The sequence below is a fragment of the Ambystoma mexicanum genome, chromosome 6q (genome assembly GCF_040938575.1).
Source record: "Ambystoma mexicanum isolate Mex_15411 chromosome 6q, UKY_AmexF1_1, whole genome shotgun sequence".
NCBI lineage: Eukaryota > Metazoa > Chordata > Amphibia > Caudata > Ambystomatidae > Ambystoma > Ambystoma mexicanum.
The window spans coordinates 898,270,092-898,293,639 of NC_090937.1; positions in this window are offsets into that span (position 1 = coordinate 898,270,092).

Consider the following 23,548-nt stretch of genomic DNA (forward strand, 5'->3'; position numbering starts at 1 on the left):
AAGAAATTCCCAAAAATATGTTTTACTATCCTACTAAAGGGTAAGTCATAATATAATGACCCAGGGCTGCTTTACAGCCCCTTTTACAGAGAAAATGCAACCTATCAATCTTTTTCTTTCACTCTTCTCTCTTCAGAACTAAAGCCAATAGATCCATTAAGGGAACCTTTGAAAATGAGGTCAATCTTCCTAAACATATGGGTTGTATTCCATCTGGATATACATTTTAATTCACAATATAAATGGGATATACAAAGGACCTTTGGTGCAACATAAGGCAGAACAGCATACTAAGTAACAATGTAAGATTCCCCCCGTTGAATTGCCACGACACTGTTGAAGATAGGATGCAAGGAAGTGCATTTGGGCACAACTATGCCTTTATTGTGCCCCTGCTCACCCATAAGAGCCAGTGAACACTAAAGCCAGTGAATCTGAAGAAGATTAAAGCAAGTATACCACGAACACAGATACATGTTGGATTTATTTCTCTAGCAGGGAGTCATGTGTTGAAATAGAAACATAGTTGACCAAAACTGAAAATGATGAAGCCCATCATAACAGTAAATATGGGGGGTTACCATGTCCCTGACCAAACATATGAAATATTGTATTTATTGAGTTGATATGGTAGATTTTAATTATGGCACTTTTTAACATTACATAATGTATGTTCCTTGAATAAAAATATTGAATACGTTTACAAAATCGAGGAATGTTTGTAAAACATATTCATATAGTATTACTGAATTTAGAGTCTGTGTCCAGAACAGAGGAGAACATTGGTTTATAATATAGAAGAAAATAACAGAATTGCCTGGTGTACTGCATTTTTCACAGAATAAATGCATACGTATAACTTTAGCAGTGATCAGTGATAATCCATTTAACAATAACCAACGTATAGGGCGTTTCAACTTATACTCTGAAGTCTTCCACACTTGTGTTCATGTTATTGTGAAAGCCACTCATGTACACACACACACTAGCTATTGATATACAGATGTTCATCATTGGACTTGCTAAGCATGTCTCTGTTATAACTGAATGTAGCAATAGAAATATATATATATAAGCTAATTTCTGCAGCAGTTGTTTGGAATGATCACACCCAAAACCTTCATTGTTTACCCCGAGCACATGTCAGAGCAAAAAGGAACCACGTGCACAAAGTCCGTTTTCTTTGTCTGTAAATTTACAGAGAAGAAACATGCCACATTGATCTAATCTCAATCATGAGGTAGCCATTGATTAGCCAGGCATGTCTGTTTCCCCGAGTATGGGAGCAGTAATGTATCCAGAGCCTTCAATGTTCAACAGGGCCTAGTATGGGCATCATTTATAACTTGATGTTGTTGCCATTTTGGTTGAGCACTTACTAAATAATAAACAAAGACATAATAAAACATCCTGCATCTAATACGCATACCCCCTTTGCATATAGAATGTTTAAATGTACCTTATTCATTGCTATATTCAGAAAACAAGTTCTACAATGGTCAAACACAGTGATATACACCATATAAATGTGAGCACCAAGTGACAGAATTACAAGAGAACATTAAGATGAAAAGGTCATAAAAGCACACTCACTAGGGAGTATTAAACAAGAGAGTACATCATTAAACTTAAGCAATCACAGATAAGTTAATATCATCCAAAAAAGGACAACATGGAAAAGAAAAGAGCCCCATAATAGGTCACAGAGTTTCAATTTATAATGTATGCCTCATGCTTGTACACATCTGGCTACTGCAAACAACCTAATACTCACGTGATGTAACTCAGCAGATGGTGAAAATGGTACTTTCAGTGACCACACACTGTTATGCCTTAATATTGAGTTAAGAAAGTGCTTCCTTTCTTTTCTTTAGGTAGGGCATTAAAAAAAGGAAATCATACACATCTGTGTAAAGGAGGTGCCGCGCTCGATTCACACTCCAGCCGCCCATTTTGAAGTACTAGGAACGTTCACGCCGAAATATGTGACGTATGATGAACAAATAAACCAGCAGAGAGACGCAGTTGTTCTCTGTCCAGTACTTATCAGAAGAACAGCACTTTTTGAAGTACTGACACCTAAGAAAACCCTGACAGTAAGGTACCCATCGAGAAAACCATATCGACACATGAGACAGAATGACGATTGTCAGAATACAATACGTGAGGAAGCTAAAAAGATACAAAAGGAAGATGAATGGTGACATCATAAGAACCCAGACCAACTCACATATAGAAGATATGACGACCTGTGAATGATGCAAAGAGACGAAACACCATGGATAAGTGCCATCCTGAGCCTAAAGTGAAATAATTGATGTCAAGATGTCAGAAATTATGCCATATGCGCGATGAAGATATTCAGTTAGTTTAAACGTGTACCCATGCAATGAACCACAAGAAGCAATAAATTGTGAGGCTTGCTCATGCTTAGTAGTGAAATAGATTGCGGCAAGTGCCACCTATACATATCTACCTCAAAAGGAGCACTTTATATATGTATACTTCCCCATGCACAAGAGCAGAATCAACCAAAAGTTACTAAAGGTATCAAGAGGAGAGCTTTGAGGCAAACAAATCGAGAATTAAAGATGGGGAGAAACTAATACAAAGGTAAATCGTGCCAAGAAGCCAAGGTCTTATCAGCTGAAATAAACCAACAATGGATAGAACTAATGAGATGAAGAACAGAGTATCCTGTTCAGAAAGGTCATGATGAGCCACAGATGGCAGATGGCTGGCAGAATAAATCAAATATACAAAATTGCATGAAGAATAAGATGATTCCGCGGTGTCGAAATATTAAACCAGCTTCATCAGTAATATCCCTTACCTCTTGCTTGTAAGTATGGGAGCATCCACTGGCATGGGAAATTTGCAATATCATTGACAAATAAGGAGATAAATACAGACACCAAAACACATCCTTGTCATACACCAATAGCAACAGGGAAAGGTCAGGCACCATCAACAACTTAGAACCTAAACTTTTAAATATAGCACAATGTTTCAAAATCTTCATCACAAACTTGTTGATCTGAGCTCCACACAATGTATATCTAATGACCTTCTTGGTGTACCTGTATCTTTTGACAGTCCTTCCTCTTCACTTTATATTGACTTGTTCTATTATCAGAAATGTCACAGAGGCTATATAATGTCCCGCTTTGACAAAGGTAAAACATACTTGACATTGTTTATCAGATTGTGGAGAATAGCATCACGATGGTATATGGGGGGCACACCAGCCAAAGGAAAACATTAATTGTTTGTAATTGAGGGAGTAAATCATAGAATTAAACGCACAAGTGGCGCACGCGGTTGGCGCACAGTGTGCGCGTGCGATAGTCTGCACCAGCTCCATGCACCAAAATCCATTTTGGCGCACAGCGTATTCATGGATTTTAGTCACCAAAAGCAGCCGCGGCACAGAGTGGCACAGTGACCCTGCAGCAGCGCCAGTAACGCCCCCAAGAACGCCCCTCGCGCAAGGAAAAGCCATCAAAAACCCCAATCCAGCACAAAGGGCTGCGCTAACCCTGGACCAGTATACAGGGCCGCCACACAGCACACGGCAAGCGGGGAACGTGTATTCCTGGGGTTCGCGGGAAGATTCACCCGCGATTTCAGCAGGGTACGTGTATTCCTGGGGTGTGGGGAGTCTCACACGTGATTTCAGCAGGGTATGCGTATTTCTGGGGTGCGCAGGAAGTTCCACACGCGATTGCAGCAGGGTATGTGTATTCCTGGGGTGCGGGCAAGTTTAACACGCAATTTCAGCAGGGTACGTGTATTTCTGGGGTGCGGGGAAGTTGAACACGCGATTTCAGCAGGGTACGTGTATTTCTGGGGTGCGCGGGAAGTTCCACACGCGATTTCAGCAGGGTACATGTATTTCTGGGGTGCGGGCAAGTTTAACACGCGATTTCAGCAGGGTACGTGTATTCCTGGGGTGCGGGCAAGTTTAACACGCAATTTCAGCAGGGTACGTGTATTTCTGGGGTGCGCGGGAAGTTTAACACGTGATTTCAGCATGGTACGTGTATTTCTGGGGTGCACGGGAAGTTCCACACACAATTGCAGCAGGGTACGTGTATTTCTGGGGTGGGTGCAAGTTTACCACGCGATTTCAGCAGGGTATGTGTATTTCTGAGGTGCAAGGAAGTTCCACACGCGATAGGCCCTGTGCGAGTGGGGTACATGTATTTCAGGTGTGCAGGGGATTCCTACACGTGAATTGGCAGTGTGGGTCCTCCCAGGTGTTCCCTCTACACCCTCCACGGCCCCTGCAGGCAGACCACACCACAGGGGACTACCCTGCACCCCTGGGCATGTCCCGCAGGCAGCCCAACAACCATGGGCATGCCCCCCCAGCCAAGCCACATGTCACCTTGCACTAGTGATCACCAACGCATTACCCCCCTTGCACCCCCACCCCCGAGCAGTGCAGGGCACCTGCCTGCAGACCCCCACTCATGTCCCCCAGCACCCCCACCCCCCAGCAGTCAGGGGCACCGGCCTGCAGGCCCCCTCTCATGTCCCCTTGCACACCCACCCCCCAGCAGTGGGGGGCACCTGCCAGCAGGCCCCCACTCATGTCCCACTCATGTTCCCCTGCACCCCCAGCCCCCAGCAGTGCAGGGCACCTGCCAGCAGGCCCCCACTCATGTCCCCTTGCACACCCACCCCCCAGCAGTGCGGGGCACCTGCCAGCAGGCACCCACTCATGTCCTACTCATGTCCCCCTGCACCCCCACCCCCCAGCAGTGCAGGGCACCTGCCAGCAGGTCCCCACTCATGTTCCCTTGCACACCCACCCCCCAGCAGTGTGGGGCACCTGCCAACAGGCCCCCACTCATGTTCCCTTGCACCCCCAGCACTGAGGGGCACCTGCCATCAGGCCCCCACTCATGTCCCCTTGCACCCCCAGCACTGAGGGGCACCTGCCAGCAGGCCCCCACTATTGTCCCCTTGCACCCCCAGCACTGAGGGGTACCTGCCAGCAGGCCCCCACTCATGTCCCCTTGCACCCCCACCCCCAGCACTGAGGGGCACCTGCCAGCAGGCCCCCACTCATGTCCCCTTGCACCTCCACCCCCAGCACTGAGGGGCACCTGCCAGCAGGCCCCCACTCAGGTCCCACTAATGTCCCCTTGCACCCTGTAGGGTATTTTGTGGAGATTTGGGGCCTGACGGTATTTTCTTACCGCCGAAATATAACTTAGCAACAATCACTCCTTGTATTCAGATTGGGCCATGTACGACAATAATACAGTGAACATGCATTATTTCAGCACCCAGGCATGCATATTTGGTATGCGTGGGTGGTAGGCGCGGTTGGTGGTATTTTGGTGAGCATAATTCCCTTGTTTTATTTGTGGCCCCAATGTCCAGAATCCCTTATCTTTGCTTAGATTTTTCGTGTGATCACTAGAGAGACCTCAGACCTACATTTTAGGAATACCACATTTTTCAGTGATAGTGTTGGTGTGCCACCATGGGCGAACTCACTGACTTATTTACGACAGAGAGCTATATATGGTAGTCTTGTGGTAATTTCCACTACCTTATATACGGTAGGGAGCTATGTTCAGAGAGTCTCTCTTCCCGTTGGCTCATGTACCTCCAACAAGCTATGCTACAGTCACTCACAATTATTCATACTGATTCTGACATGCACACATCTGTCTTAAAATGACCATTGCACTGTTTAAAAATCTCCCCACATCATCTGCATTGTAATGGTAAATAGTAAATACACCACCCGTCTGTTTTCAAATATTTTTCTGTATTATAAAAGTTGCATTTAAACACGATCTCACTCTTTACAGAAATAAATAAAATGGTACAGTAAAAGCATTGTCTATGACACACTGCAAAGAGAGTGGCGGAGAACAGAACTCAAATTGCAACATTAGCATTTGATTAAGGCATGCACAGGAATCCTACACTGACTGCATATTACCGTACACACTCAGCTCCCACACTTCTCATTACCTTATGTTTTTAGTTGTTCTCTTTGGCTGTTCTCTTTGTGAATGTGGCTCCCTTGGATTAACTCCAGCAAAAAGGAACGCTTGCCTTCTCAAACCGGGGTCATTGCCTGGAATTCTCAGCTTTTGCAGATAGGAACGCCTCAGCCAGTGGAAAGGTCCTTCTTTCAGCTCTCCCCAATCTCGACTGGCAAATCTTGACTGTAGCAGGACGCAGGGATCTGCATTCAGTCAGGAGTCCCACAGCCAGGTCTTCTCCCCAGTAGTGCAGAAAAATGTCTGCCTGTCTTTTTCCCCGATACTGCCCACTAAAACTTTCATCTCAGCCCTCTGTATGACGTGTCCCAATGAAATCCATCATCTCTCATCCTCCTACTCTCAACAATAGCTTCGCTTATACATTTGCAATTGTTGCAAATCTGACTTCCTTCTTCCTGCAATTACTGTGCACAAAAACACGGAGAATCAGGCAGAGAAGAGAAGAAAAAAATCTGCACACACATTTAAATGGCTTTCAGAGTATGCCTAATTCTGCAGTGGAGAACACATTTTATTAGTGGGTTATGTTAAATAAGGTTTTATTAGTCAGGTTAATGGTTAATAGGTTAGCTGTTAATTTTCAAATGTGTCTCTCGCACCATAGGCATTTCAGGTGAAAAATAGTGTGCATTTTTAAATGAGCACGTGTGCTTTTAACTGTAAAAATAGATTTGCATCTTATATGTTAAAATCGTTTTTGACTGAATAGCCTGTCTTTCCTTGTTAATCTGGTAACCCATATAGCAATGCACCGCACCCTTGTGGTGGTGCTGCGAAAAAAATTGCTACCTGTGCAGTAGTGCTGTACTCTGTGCTGTTTGCTACCTGTGTAGTAGTGCTGTACTCTGTACTGTAACACGCCAAATATCCTTATATTATATTATATATATTATATATACCCTCCTTTTGTTTTTAGAACTTGGCTATAATCCAAGCCAATTCCTAAAAACAACTTGTTCTTTTTTTTTTTTTTACAATATAGCAATCCAACAAAATGAATATTCATGTGCATCAATGAAAATTTGCAATCAACATTTCATCTGAGTCCATCAGTTCATAAAATGTTCCACATTTGCCTTCTCAGTGGAAGTGGCATTACTTTAAGTTTAAATTTTCCAAGTCAATTAAAAACAACGAAATAAAACAACTAACTAAAACAAATAATTAATATAACAAATTAAAATAAATAATTAAAATAATAAATACGTGGAACTTCATATGCCGGAACTTTTGTTTTGTCTCTTTTGGTATGTCCCGACCAGCGATGTTATTCGGTTCATCCAAGTACTCTTTCATCTTGGCAATCTTGAATCCACAGTAGTCATCTCTTTTGGCATTCCGGTTATTTTGTCTTCACCTCCACCTGGAGGCAGGCATCTTTTGGTCTTCATCCAGGGGACTCCAGGACTCCATCGTCTCCCGTGGCCTCTGATCCCGGAACCTCCGACCAAATAATGTTAATTGTCTAAATCAAAATAGAAAATAAACAGATTAAGTACATAGCACAATACTAACTTCATCCTTTTGCCAAAAATAAAACATGCTTGGTAAAAATATTTCATTTTTTTTTTTCTGAAATCAAACACAAGTTAAAAGAAAACAAGCAGATATTCAATATTTAACACACTTTCTCTCTGCACACCAACCATGAGCTTCCATTATATGTGCATTTATTTATTTATTTATTTATATTTATTTTATATTATATTTTACATATACTACAGTGTTTATGTGCCATCATAACAATCAACTTTTTAACTTCTTTGTCACTGCCTCCTGATTGTACCCATTTATTTTCTCTTTTTGTGTTCAAGGGATTTTATCTGTTTCTACATGCTCAAGCCGCCTGATCTCATGTCTGGGATGGCATGGTTTGATTTGATTTACATGGACAAACTGCTCTATTGCTGTTTCACCTTCATTTTTCAAAATTTTATACACTACAGGAGAGACCTTATCTATAATCCGAAATGGCCCCTGCCAGGCTGCTAAAAATTTAGAATTTTTCTGAAACTGTACACCTGATCCCCTACACTGTATTCCTTTACTGATGTCTTTTTATCATAATATGACTTTGCACTGTCAGCAGCTCTTTCCAGATTTCTCTGCACAAAAGCAAATGCATGTTGCAAATGCCTCCTCAGTTCATCAATATATTCATGAACTGTGGATGCACTCACTAGAGTTTGCTCATGTGTTCTGTATAGTAGGTGTTGTGGTAACACCATTTTCCTACCTGTTAAGACCTCATGGGGGCTAACACCTGTTGCTTTGGCAGGAGTCGACCTGATTGCCATCAAAACCAATGGTAAACGCAAATCCCAGCTGGAACCTGCTTCTGCCACAAATTTCTTTAAAATATCCACAACAGACCTATTGCTTCTTTCAACTGTACCTGAAGACGCCGCCCGATATGCGATATGTAGTTTCCTTTTCACACCTAGTATTTGCCATACCTTACTCATTAGAGCACTTGTGAAATGACTTCCTCTGTCTGACTCAATTCTTTGTGGCAACCCAAACCTTGAGAACACATGGTTCACCAGCAATGTGGCTGCTGTTTGCGCACTACAATCTGGTGCAGGAATGCATTCAATCCACTTTGACATCAAACATACCACACTCAAAATATAACGGTGTCCCCTGCTCGACCTTTTTAAAGGACCTACATAGTCTATTTGCAAATCTGACCATGGGAGAGTTAGGCCTCTTTTCATCAATGGTGCTCTATGCATTGGTGAAGCAGGTTTAAATGGGGCGCATACTAGACATCCTCTAGTATATAATTCCACATCTTGGGACATATGTGGCCAGTAAGCATAATCTTTTAATATTTCTAATGTTTTTTGTGAACCTCTATGGCCTGCAGTTATGGCATCATGTGCATGGTGTAGCATCAGTCCTCTGAATGAAAGGGGTACTACCCACTGTATTTGTCCTGTTATGGACTCTCTAATCATGAGTCCATCCTGTAATCTGATTCGTGTTTTGTTCTTTAATAACACCCTCAACTCTTCTTTTCCCATACAATCATTTTCTGTTAAAGGATTTTGTTCAGGATCTATCAAATGATTATAATAGATTCCCAAAATTTGATCATTCTTTTGTGCCTCAATCAAATCTTGGTCTGGCGTGTCATGACTCCACTGCACCACCGGTTGATCTACCTCCTTTGGTGCTTTAGAACGTGTGACTGCATCAATTTGTATTTCACCCATTAAATAATCAATAGGTAGCAATTCTCCCATCACAGCCCCAATCTTAGCCAGGTGGTCTGCCTTATCATTTCCCTCCTTATCCTCTCCTGGTGTTTTTAAATGCCCACGAATTTTTCTCCAGTATATTGTTAACTTATTCTCTGACACCAATTTGTCTATGGCTTGTATCATTTTTCCATGCTTAAGTGGCTTTTTGTTATATGTAACCATGCTTCTTGCTTTCCAACCAGGCAAATACTCCACAAAGCTATTCCGTGCATAGTCAGAATCAGTCACCAGGACAATTTCACTGAACTTTTTATCAACTGCAGTAGCAATTGCTTTATAAATGGCTGCCAATTCCACCACCTGACTGCTCCTATCTCCAATCCTCATCCCTATACTGGGACACCTCCACATTTCAACCAGACATTTCCTATTCCTGCCACTAACTGTTTATTACTGTCATTTTCAATGTGAAAAGCACAACCATCCACATATACAGTTGGCAAATCCTTGCATGTTTTTTCATCAAAAGCTTTGTGTGGTGATTGTTCAAATTCCTGCAAACTAGTTTCTACTTCCATTTCATTTGGTATTTGTTCAGCTGCACCATCATGTAAGTCAGCTAACCCTTGAGCAATTGGGCTCTTTTTATTTTGTCCATATCTCACTTCTACGGGAAAACCTTGTAATGCCAGCGTCCATGAAGTGATTCTGGATTGCGCTAGATTGCCTGATCTAATTCTTTTACTCTCTAAAAATTGCAAAGGTTGATGATTTGTTTCAATAATCACCTTTTCTCCCTGAACAATGGGGCGGAAATGTTGTAGCGCCCACACAGTGGTTAATAGGGCCTTTTCACATTCATTAAATTTCATTTCAACTTGGGAAAATGCCTTACTTACATATGCAATGGTTTTGTGATTCAAATCGTGTTTTTGTGATAATACTGCTGACATACAATGTTCATAAAAACCTATTTCTATAAAGAAATCCCTGTCCTTTATGGGGTATGCTAAACATGGTGCCTTTACAAGACATTCCTTCAATCTAGCCACTGCATCAGACTGCTCTCTTTCCCATCTCCAGGGAGTATTTAGTTTAAGCAGTTTATTCAATGGTTGAGTGATTTCTGCATAATTCTCAATAAACTTTCTGTTATAGCCTGTCATCCCTAATAAACTTTTTACTCCTTTCACATCTTTAGGATCTTTTAATCTTTGTATGGCCTCTATTTTCTTCCTATGTGGATTTAGCCCACATTCAGTCACTTCATGCCCTAGAAAGTTCACTTTTTTCTTGCACCATTGTGCTTTTTGCAACGATACTTTGGCGCCTGCTTTCTGCAATTGGCCAAGTACATGTCTTATTTCATCAAAATGGCTTTTCAGGCTTTCATTTTTTATCAGGACATCATCCACATAAACTATTGTTCCTCTTTCCGCTGCATCCGGCATGGCCTTTCTCAAAAATATGCCAAATTCACTCCCACTATTGATGTACCCGAACGGAGCTCTAAGCCAGGCATATTGAGTCCTGTCAAATGTAAAGGAAAATAAGTGTTGTATCTCCTCTGCCAATGGCACACACCAATATCCAGATGTGAGATCTAACGTGGTAAATACATTTGAACCATGTATCTGAGCGAGGCCCTGATCAATGAATGGTAGTGGCCATCTAGATACTGGTACTCTTTTATTTAACTCTCTTAAGTCTGCACACAGCCGCCATTGACCATTTGGCTTTAACACACCTAAAATAGGCGTATTGGATGTGCTATGAATGGGCCTGATTATTCCCCGTGATTCCAAATTTTTAATAATCTCTGCCAATGATTCTAAACATGCCAGCGGTAGTCTATACTGGCGTACAAACACTGGATTTCTGCTACAACCTTCTGATAGTGTGGCCACATGTAAATCAGTTAAACCACAATCATAAGCATCTTTTGCAAATACATCCTTAAACTCCATAAATATTTCCCTCAGGTCGTCTCTATCCTTATCGCTGTCACATGCATCCGCTAAGGAGATCTGCTCTTCTACCATTCTGGAAAATTCTGGAAACTCTTCTGGTAAAGGAATCTCAGCGCTTTCCTCTAACTGTGTGGCTGTGTCTTTTTGTAGAGCTGCCACTTTTAAATATTTTGGCATATCAGCTTCCACTTCAATGGGCTGATTTCCTGTTTCATTTTCATTTAAATTAAATATTATGCAATCCTCTTGATGGCAGCACACTGTCTCATTTGAATCATAAGGATACACAGAATGAATTTTAAATATTCCTTTGGGCTGAGAGTCCAGGTGTTCTGGCAACTCGCCCTTGGCATCTACATATTTTTCAGGAATATTCCTAATCACCATGTTATTTAAATCTGCGGTATAATGTGATTTTTGTATGGCCATTCCTAATGGGGAGTTTTCCTCTAAATGAATATCCTGACAACCTTTATTATTTACCATGATTTTTACAGATCCCTCACCAATGTCTACCAATGGAATGTATTCATAATCCAGGCCTTGCTGTTTTATGGATTCATTCAGGCATACAAATGCATCAGAGCCTTTCATCTGCTGCCCATTTTTGCATTTCAGTGTTATTGCAAACTGTTTTGTAAATGCAGGAATAATAGTATTTTTCCTCATTTGTAATTCGACTGCATAAGGAACCAATTGTGCACAATGATAAGCCCTTCTTTTGTCTTCAAATTCAGGTGCCGGACCACCTAGGCGTGACCATATTTTTTGATTAAGTAAATCTAACACCATACACATTCTGTGCATGATGTCATTGCCCATGTAAAATTCATTTTGTGCTCCACTCACTATCCATACATTATGGTAAATTGTTTTCTGCCCAATGCTAATTTTAAGCATGCATCTGCCTGCAATTCGGTTTTCAAAGTCTGGACTGTCCAACCCAGAAACATATTGGTTTTTAATCCTAAATTTCGGGATTTCTTCCCTCTCCATAATTTTTTGCAACAATTTCTCATTAATGAAACTCCTTTCATGTTCAAGTGCTAAAGTGGCTTTTATTGTTTTAAGATAATAATTTATACCAACATGAACCCATGGTTGCTCATCTTCCATGATAATTTCTGCCAGAGTGGTAATGTGTTTTTCTGAATCTGTTTTAGGAGCAATATTCTGTTTACATGTTTTCTCTTTTAAATAGAAACGTAATGTGTGCTCATCTATGGCAGTCTGCCAATCTTTCCTTGGGTCCAAGTATATTTGTACAGGTAGTTTTTCATTGTCGCTCTGCATTTTGTCTTGACACATTAATATAACAGTGACACTAGGTATGCGGCTATTCTGGAGATATACCTCCACAGCATCATTTGTTTTGGCAACGGTGTGACATTCATTTATATTGCTGTTTTGTGATTTTAGTTTCTTAGGCCTCAATGGTTTTTTGGTTAAGGACCACAGCACTCCATTCACCCCATCTATGAGAGGAGACAATCTTTTCAGGCAATCTGTCCCCATCAGAAATGGAATTTCACAAATAGATGTGATCAATACCTCTTGTTTCATTCTGTGCTTTCCTATTTTTATGTCAACCTCAGTTACACCTATGATGGGCACCTCCTCCCCATTAAAGTTATGCACTGGGCCTTGATTTGCCTTCACTGTGATCTGACTCTGTGGAGGCCTCCCTTCATTGATACTCTTTACCAGCTCCTTGGACATAATTGTGGCCTGTGCGCCAGTGTCAATCATAGCAAAGGTGTGGCATTTTTCTTCTACAGTGATGGGTGCATAATATCTGTCCTCAACTTCCTCTAATACACATAAGAAATGTGAATTCTTACTGATTTCAGGGCTCACCTTTCTCAGGTCTTTTTGACTTTTGGCTAAGCACATTGGTAAATGAAAAGACATTTTTCCCTCCTTTTTACCCATTTCTGTGCGAGATATTTTATTCATTTCTCCATGTTCAGAGGTTTTTTGGAGTGTGGCCACTGTTCGCCCATCCATCTGGGTAACATCAGAGACCACATTACAACCTTCCAACTGAACATGTGTAACAACATCATTCAGCAATTTGTCATTTTTTAATTCTGTGCATTTGTGATCATTTAGTGTAATACCAGCCCTTTCAACCTCTTCAAAAATATGTGGCTCAAAGAATTCTTCAGGTGATTGACTTGTACCCTCCTTGTGAGTATTTCCCTTTTCTGTCTGTGTTTGGTCATTGTTTTGCTTGCCCAGGGAAGGAGCTATGGCATCCCCACTTACTCCCTGTTCACTGGTATTCCCCATGCATGAGTCATTTTTCTTAAATCTGTTCCTTTGTTCTTTTGGAATTCCTAATGTTTCTTTTTCATTTGTGCAAATCTTTACTGTTTTATTTAGCTCTAAGTTAAACCGTACCTCTTTTTTAGAAGCATTTGCACTTTCTGTCACAATTTCATTTACTGGTACTTTCATTTTTAATCCATTAGGCATCTCAGAGTCGTTATGCAAAATTATATCAGAGCAATCTGTCATTTTGGCACTGCGATTATCATGAGTACTTAGTCACTTTTCGGAAGCCCCCCGGTCATTGCTATGGCCATCAGCCCCCTCTTTGGAAGGTTGTTTTTGCGCTGTATAGAGCTTTCCTATTTGCTCAGCTAACATTTTCACTTGGGCCTCAAGGCACTGGAACCTTTCCATCTCTCTAGGATCCTCTTTCTGTGGCCTAGGTCGATATTGGTTGTTTTCCCCCTGATTGGATCTATTCTGATACCTCTCAGGTGATTGATGTCGGTTGGGATGGTTTCTGAACTCTTGATTCATTTGTGGAGGGGAGCGGGTTGCACCCATCCTTTGATTATAGTCCCCTGGTGGGGAATCATTGTACTGGCGTGGATTGTAGTTCACATTTTGCCTCATGTCCTGTCTCTCAGATTGTGGGTACTGGCCCCTATGTTGATTTCCATTATCAGTAAATCGATCCACATATCGGGGCCTATCCTGATTACCATATATCATGGTGCTGGGATCAAATCTGCTCTGTGTCCCCAATGACTGGTAGGGACCATCATTTCTTTGATCTTGATTTTGTCTCTGGTTATTGTTCATACCTGCCATATCAGGCCGATATCCTACCCGGGGTCTATCCCCTAAATATCTAGGGCTGATGTAGCTCTCTCTATTACTAGGATCATGTGTTTGGAACATTGGTACAGGAAATGGCGATCTTTGTTGATTACCCCTTTGTTCAGGTGTCACATTATTTTTACCTTGGCTTTGAGCAGACTCAAGGGACATTTTGGCTGACCTGATTTCCATTACTGTGGCTGAGGGTTCTTTAGATTTAGGCCTGGTATCTTTCATTTTATCACTTTCTCTACCCTGACAATAGAGTACCTCATATAGCTTTGTGCTTTGATGTACAATCCATTCAAGGGACTTGTCACGGTCAAATTCACGGACCAATTGGGATATGATGTCTTTCTGTAGCCCATAGAAGTATGCGGTTTTAAACTCATTGGAATTTGAGTCAAAAGATACATCAAAGCGAGAGAATGCTCTTTTTAAGTCTTGTAAAAATTGGCGAGGGGATGTATTAGGTCCAGCAGTAATTGTGTACGCGACTTTCTTTGCCTCCTGCAATGACTGAAAAGGAGAAAAATGACGCCTAATTTCTTTTTCAAATTCCAGCCATGTCATATCCCGCTGTTCATTTAATCCCCTTATGATGCTGGCCGTCGGGGCATCTAAAGTTAAATGAAAATATTGTCTGTACTGTTCCCTAGGTATCTGGAGTGCTTTAAAAATGTCATGTACCGCTTCTAAGTGATCCTCAATGCAGCATTCACCTCCCTTTTTAAATGGTTTGATCAGGGCTTTAATGGATTTCATTATTTTTATGGGGCTACTTGTTGCAATACATGGAATTGCACTATTTTGTGAGTCAATCCTGTTTTCAGGTGTATGAGATTGGTGGCTGCCCCCAATGGGAGTATCAAATCCCCCAAGGGCGCTGCAACCAAGTTCAGTCACCGGCCCAGTCACTGGGGCACTAGCTCTTTGGGCAGAGCTAGAATTCACCTCCACTCCATTGAATGTGGTACCCTGCCGCCTCTCCTGGGACCTGGGAATGCACATTTGCTGTTCTAAGTCCTTACACTTTTTAAGGAGTCTGTTGGCTTCATCATGCAAATAATTATTTTCATCACTCATTTTATTAATCACCTCCTGCATTTCGCACATTTGCATTTGGCATTCATTGAACTCTTTATTTCTCTTGTCTCTTTCTTGAATCATTTTAATCATTTCTTGTTCTGCACTCTGGAGATCACCTTCTTTTTCGCAATGTTCTTTTTGTAAAATCTGCATTTCTGAAACAACCTCATCTTTATCCTGCCTAATGTGATACACTAAGGCTTTTAAGTGTGCCAATTCTTGCTCACTATCTTCAAATTGTTTCTTGCTTTTGGATAACTGAGTATCAAAGTCTCTGCATTTTAATTGCATGTCTTTTTGGCATACATCCAATTCTGCTCTCAACATTTCCTGATTTTTACTTGCCCCCTCTAATTCAGTCTTTAACCTGTTAATTAGCTGAGTATCATTCTCTTGCATTCGCAGGGACTTGTTTAAAATAAACCATATTTTGCCGCATAGCCGTATTAAACAGTCTTTCTCTGCACTTTTATCGGCTGCATTCAATAATCTTGTAAGGCAGACCTGAATTATGCTGCCTTCTGCAAAAATATTGTCTAGTTTTTCTTTCTGCACCTCACCCTGAATGCGGTTACTCCATTCTAACATGCTATTCGAAGACCAATTCCCATGTGCAAATAACTTTGCCTCTAAATATTGCACTAGATCTGAGAATGTGGTTTCCCTTTGTGACATTCTGAAATTCGTTTTTAGTGGCACACTGTTATTATAAAATGGGTTCCCTTTAATGTGCAAATGGCAGTGTGAGACACGCTTGCCACGCCCAGTAGGTACTCTATGATCACTTTCCCGGCCTGCAACGCACCATAAATATGTAGGGTATTTTGTGGAGATTTGGGGCCTGACGGTATTTTCTTACCGCCGAAATATAACTTAGCAACAATCACTCCTTGTATTCAGATTGGGCCATGTACGACAATAATACAGTGAACATGCATTATTTCAGCACCCAGGCATGCATATTTGGTATGCGTGGGTGGTAGGCGCGGTTGGTGGTATTTTGGTGAGCATAATTCCCTTGTTTTATTTGTGGCCCCAATGTCCAGAATCCCTTATCTTTGCTTAGATTTTTCGTGTGATCACTAGAGAGACCTCAGACCTACATTTTAGGAATACCACATTTTTCAGTGATAGTGTTGGTGTGCCACCATGGGCGAACTCACTGACTTATTTACGACAGAGAGCTATATATGGTAGTCTTGTGGTAATTTCCACTACCTTATATACGGTAGGGAGCTATGTTCAGAGAGTCTCTCTTCCCGTTGGCTCATGTACCTCCAACAAGCTATGCTACAGTCACTCACAATTATTCATACTGATTCTGACATGCACACATCTGTCTTAAAATGACCATTGCACTGTTTAAAAATCTCCCCACATCATCTGCATTGTAATGGTAAATAGTAAATACACCACCCGTCTGTTTTCAAATATTTTTCTGTATTATAAAAGTTGCATTTAAACACGATCTCACTCTTTACAGAAATAAATAAAATGGTACAGTAAAAGCATTGTCTATGACACACTGCAAAGAGAGTGGCGGAGAACAGAACTCAAATTGCAACATTAGCATTTGATTAAGGCATGCACAGGAATCCTACACTGACTGCATATTACCGTACACACTCAGCTCCCACACTTCTCATTACCTTATGTTTTTAGTTGTTCTCTTTGGCTGTTCTCTTTGTGAATGTGGCTCCCTTGGATTAACTCCAGCAAAAAGGAACGCTTGCCTTCTCAAACCGGGGTCATTGCCTGGAATTCTCAGCTTTTGCAGATAGGAACGCCTCAGCCAGTGGAAATGTCCTTCTTTCAGCTCTCCCCAATCTCGACTGCCAAATCTTGACTGTAGCAGGACGCAGGGATCTGCATTCAGTCAGGAGTCCCACAGCCAGGTCTTCTCCCCAGTAGTGCAGAAAAATGTCTGCCTGTCTTTTTCCCCGATACTGCCCACTAAAACTTTCATCTCAGCCCTCTGTATGACGTGTCCCAATGAAATCCATCATCTCTCATCCTCCTACTCTCAACAATAGCTTCGCTTATACATTTGCAATTGTTGCAAATCTGACTTCCTTCTTCCTGCAATTACTGTGCACAAAAACACGGAGAATCAGGCAGAGAAGAGAAGAAAAAAATCTGCACACACATTTAAATGGCTTTCAGAGTATGCCTAATTCTGCAGTGGAGAACACATTTTATTAGTGGGTTATGTTAAATAAGGTTTTATTAGTCAGGTTAATGGTTAATAGGTTAGCTGTTAATTTTCAAATGTGTCTCTCGCACCATAGGCATTTCAGGTGAAAAATAGTGTGCATTTTTAAATGAGCACGTGTGCTTTTAACTGTAAAAATAGATTTGCATCTTATATGTTAAAATCGTTTTTGACTGAATAGCCTGTCTTTCCTTGTTAATCTGGTAACCCATATAGCAATGCACCGCACCCTTGTGGTGGTGCTGCGAAAAAAATTGCTACCTGTGCAGTAGTGCTGTACTCTGTGCTGTTTGCTACCTGTGTAGTAGTGCTGTACTCTGTACTGTAACACGCCAAATATCCTTACATATACCCTCCTTTTGTTTTTAGAACTTGGCTATAATCCAAGCCAATTCCTAAAAACAACTTGTTCTTTTTTTTTTTTTTACAATATAGCAATCCAACAAAATGAATATTCATGTGCATCAATGAAAATTTGCAATCAACATTTCATCTGAGTCCATCAGTTCATAAAATGTTCCACATTTGCCTTCTCAGTGGAAGTGGCATTACTTTAAGTTTAAATTTTCCAAGTCACTTAAAAACAACGAAATAAAACAACTAACTAAAACAAATAATTAATATAACAAATTAAAATAAATAATTAAAATAATAAATACGTGGAACTTCATATGACGGAACTTTTGTTTTGTCTCTTTTGGTATGTCCCGACCAGCGATGTTATTCGGTTCATCCAAGTACTCTTTCATCTTGGCAATCTTGAATCCACAGTAGTCATCTCTTTTGGCATTCCGGTTATTTTGTCTTCACCTCCACCTGGAGGCAGGCATCTTTTGGTCTTCATCCAGGGGACTCCAGGACTCCATCGTCTCCCGTGGCCTCTGATCCCGGAACCTCCGACCAAATAATGTTAATTGTCTAAATCAAAATAGAAAATAAACAGATTAAGTACATAGCACAATACTAACTTCATCCTTTTGCCAAAAATAAAACATGCTTGGTAAAAATATTTCATTTTTTTTTTTCTGAAATCAAACACAAGTTAAAAGAAAACAAGCAGATATTCAATATTTAACACACTTTCTCTCTGCACACCAACCATGAGCTTCCATTATATGTGCATTTATTTATTTATTTATTTATATTTATTTTATATTATATTTTACATATACTACAGTGTTTATGTGCCATCATAACAATCAACTTTTTAACTTCTTTGTCACTGCCTCCTGATTGTACCCATTTATTTTCTCTTTTTGTGTTCAAGGGATTTTATCTGTTTCTACATGCTCAAGCCGCCTGATCTCATGTCTGGGATGGCATGGTTTGATTTGATTTACATGGACAAACTGCTCTATTGCTGTTTCACCTTCATTTTTCAAAATGTTATACACTACAGGAGAGACCTTATCTATAATCCGAAATGGCCCCTGCCAGGCTGCTAGAAATTTAGAATTTTTCTGTTTACTTTTTCCAAAATGAAACTTGTACACCTGATCCCCTACACTGTATTCCTTTACTGATGTCTTTTTATCATAATATGACTTTGCACTGTCAGCAGCTCTTTCCAGATTTCTCTGCACAAAAGCAAATGCATGTTGCAAATGCCTCCTCAGTTCATCAATATATTCATGAACTGTGGATGCACTCACTAGAGTTTGCTCATGTGTTCTGTATAGTAGGTGTTGTGGTAACACCATTTTCCTACCTGTTAAGACCTCATGGGGGCTAACACCTGTTGCTTTGGCAGGAGTCGACCTGATTGCCATCAAAACCAATGGTAAACGCAAATCCCAGCTGGAACCTGCTTCTGCCACAAATTTCTTTAAAATATCCACAACAGACCTATTGCTTCTTTCAACTGTACCTGAAGACGCCGCCCGATATGCGATATGTAGTTTCCTTTTCACACCTAGTATTTGCCATACCTTACTCATTAGAGCACTTGTGAAATGACTTCCTCTGTCTGACTCAATTCTTTGTGGCAACCCAAACCTTGAGAACACATGGTTCACCAGCAATGTGGCTGCTGTTTGCGCACTACAATCTGGTGCATGAATGCATTCAATCCACTTTGACATCAAACATACCACACTCAAAATATAACGGTGTCCCCTGCTCGACCTTTTTAAAGGACCTACATAGTCTATTTGCAAATCTGACCATGGGAGAGTTAGGCCTCTTTTCATCAATGGTGCTCTATGCATTGGTGAAGCAGGTTTAAATTGGGCGCATACTAGACATCCTCTAGTATATAATTCCACATCTCGGGACATATGTGGCCAGTAAGCATAATCTTTTAATATTTCTAATGTTTTTTGTGAACCTCTATGGCCTGCAGTTATGGCATCATGTGCATGGTGTAGCATCAGTCCTCTGAATGAAAGGGGTACTACCCACTGTATTTGTCCTGTTATGGACTCTCTAATCATGAGTCCATCCTGTAATCTGATTCGTGTTTTGTTCTTTAATAACACCCTCAACTCTTCTTTTCCCATACAATCATTTTCTGTTAAAGGATTTTGTTCAGGATCTATCAAATGATTATAATAGATTCCCAAAATTTGATCATTCTTTTGTGCCTCAATCAAATCTTGGTCTGGCGTGTCATGACTCCACTGCACCACCGGTTGATCTACCTCCTTTGGTGCTTTAGAACGTGTGACTGCATCAATTTGTATTTCACCCATTAAATAATCAATAGGTAGCAATTCTCCCATCACAGCCCCAATCTTAGCCAGGTGGTCTGCCTTATCATTTCCCTCCTTATCCTCTCCTGGTGTTTTTAAATGCCCACGAATTTTTCTCCAGTATATTGTTAACTTATTCTCTGACACCAATTTGTCTATGGCTTGTATCATTTTTCCATGCTTAAGTGGCTTTTTGTTATATGTAACCATGCTTCTTGCTTTCCAACCAGGCAAATACTCCACAAAGCTATTCCGTGCATAGTCAGAATCAGTCACCAGGACAATTTCACTGAACTTTTTATCAACTGCAGTAGCAATTGCTTTATAAATGGCTGCCAATTCCACCACCTGACTGCTCATATCTCCAATCCTCATCCCTATACTGGGACACCTCCACATTTCAACCAGACATTTCCTATTCCTGCCACTAACTGTTTATTACTGTCATTTTCAATGTGAAAAGCACAACCATCCACATATACAGTTGGCAAATCCTTGCATGTTTTTTCATCAAAAGCTTTGTGTGGTGATTGTTCAAATTCCTGCAAACTAGTTTCTACTTCCATTTCATTTGGTATTTGTTCAGCTGCACCATCATGTAAGTCAGCTAACCCTTGAGCAATTGGGCTCTTTTTATTTTGTCCATATCTCACTTCTACGGGAAAACCTTGTAATGCCAGCGTCCATGAAGTGATTCTGGATTGCGCTAGATTGCCTGATCTAATTCTTTTACTCTCTAAAAATTGCAAAGGTTGATGATTTGTTTCAATAATCACCTTTTCTCCCTGAACAATGGGGCGGAAATGTTGTAGCGCCCACACAGTGGTTAATAGGGCCTTTTCACATTCATTAAATTTCATTTCAACTTGGGAAAATGCCTTACTTACATATGCAATGGTTTTGTGATTCAAATCGTGTTTTTGTGATAATACTGCTGACATACAATGTTCATAAAAACCTATTTCTATAAAGAAATCCCTGTCCTTTATGGGGTATGCTAAACATGGTTCCTTTACAAGACATTCCTTCAATCTAGCCACTGGATCAGACTGCTCTCTTTCCCATCTCCAGGGAGTATTTAGTTTAAGCAGTTTATTCAATGGTTGAGTGATTTCTGCATAATTCTCAATAAACTTTCTGTTATAGCCTGTCATCCCTAATAAACTTTTTACTCCTTTCACATCTTTAGGATCTTTTAATCTTTGTATGGCCTCTATTTTCTTCCTATGTGGATTTAGCCCACATTCAGTCACTTCATGCCCTAGAAAGTTCACTTTTTTCTTGCACCATTGTGCTTTTTGCAACGATACTTTGGCGCCTGCTTTCTGTAATTGGCCAAGTACATGTCTTATTTCATCAAAATGGCTTTTCAGGCTTTCATTTTTTATCAGGACATCATCCACATAAACTATTGTTCCTCTTTCCGCTGCATCCGGCATGGCCTTTCTCAAAAATATGCCAAATTCACTCCCACTATTGATGTACCCGAACGGAGCTCTAAGCCAGGCATATTGAGTCCTGTCAAATGTAAAGGAAAATAAGTGTTGTATCTCCTCTGCCAATGGCACACACCAATATCCAGATGTGAGATCTAACGTGGTAAATACATTTGAACCATGTATCTGAGCGAGGCCCTGATCAATGAATGGTAGTGGCCATCTAGATACTGGTACTCTTTTATTTAACTCTCTTAAGTCTGCACACAGCCGCCATTGACCATTTGGCTTTAACACACCTAAAATAGGCGTATTGGATGTGCTATGAATGGGCCTGATTATTCCCCGTGATTCCAAATTTTTAATAATCTCTGCCAATGATTCTAAACATGCCAGCGGTAGTCTATACTGGCGTACAAACACTGGATTTCTGCTACAACCTTCTGATAGTGTGGCCACATGTAAATCAGTTAAACCACAATCATAAGCATCTTTTGCAAATACATCCTTAAACTCCATAAATATTTCCCTCAGGTCGTCTCTATCCTTATCGCTGTCACATGCATCCGCTAAGGAGATCTGCTCTTCTACCATTCTGGAAAATTCTGGAAACTCTTCTGGTAAAGGAATCTCAGCGCTTTCCTCTAACTGTGTGGCTGTGTCTTTTTGTAGAGCTGCCACTTTTAAATATTTTGGCATATCAGCTTCCACTTCAATGGGCTGATTTCCTGTTTCATTTTCATTTAAATTAAATATTATGCAATCCTCTTGATGGCAGCACACTGTCTCATTTGAATCATAAGGATACACAGAATGAATTTTAAATATTCCTTTGGGCTGAGAGTCCAGGTGTTCTGGCAACTCGCCCTTGGCATCTACATATTTTTCAGGAATATTCCCAATCACCATGTTATTTAAATCTGCGGTATAATGTGATTTTTGTATGGCCATTCCTAATGGGGAGTTTTCCTCTAAATGAATATCCTGACAACCTTTATTATTTACCATGATTTTTACAGATCCCTCACCAATGTCTACCAATGGAATGTATTCATAATCCAGGCCTTGCTGTTTTATGGATTCATTCAGGCATACAAATGCATCAGAGCCTTTCATCTGCTGCCCATTTTTGCATTTCAGTGTTATTGCAAACTGTTTTGTAAATGCAGGAATAATAGTATTGTTCCTCATTTGTAATTCGACTGCATAAGGAACCAATTGTGCACAATGATAAGCCCTTCTTTTGTCTTCAAATTCAGGTGCCGGACCACCTAGGCGTGACCATATTTTTTGATTAAGTAAATCTAACACCATACACATGCTGTGCATGATGTCATTGCCCATGTAAAATTCATTTTGTGCTCCACTCACTATCCATACATTATGGTAAATTGTTTTCTGCCCAATGCTAATTTTAAGCATGCATCTGCCTGCAATTCGGTTTTCAAAGTCTGGACTGTCCAACCCAGAAACATATTGGTTTTTAATCCTAAATTTCGGGATTTCTTCCCTCTCCATAATTTTTTGCAACAATTTCTCATTAATGAAACTCCTTTCATGTTCAAGTGCTAAAGTGGCTTTTATTGTTTTAAGATAATAATTTATACCAACATGAACCCATGGTTGCTCATCTTCCATGATAATTTCTGCCAGAGTGGTAATGTGTTTTTCTGAATCTGTTTTAGGAGCAATATTCTGTTTACATGTTTTCTCTTTTAAATAGAAACGTAATGTGTGCTCATCTATGGCAGTCTGCCAATCTTTCCTTGGGTCCAAGTATATTTGTACAGGTAGTTTTT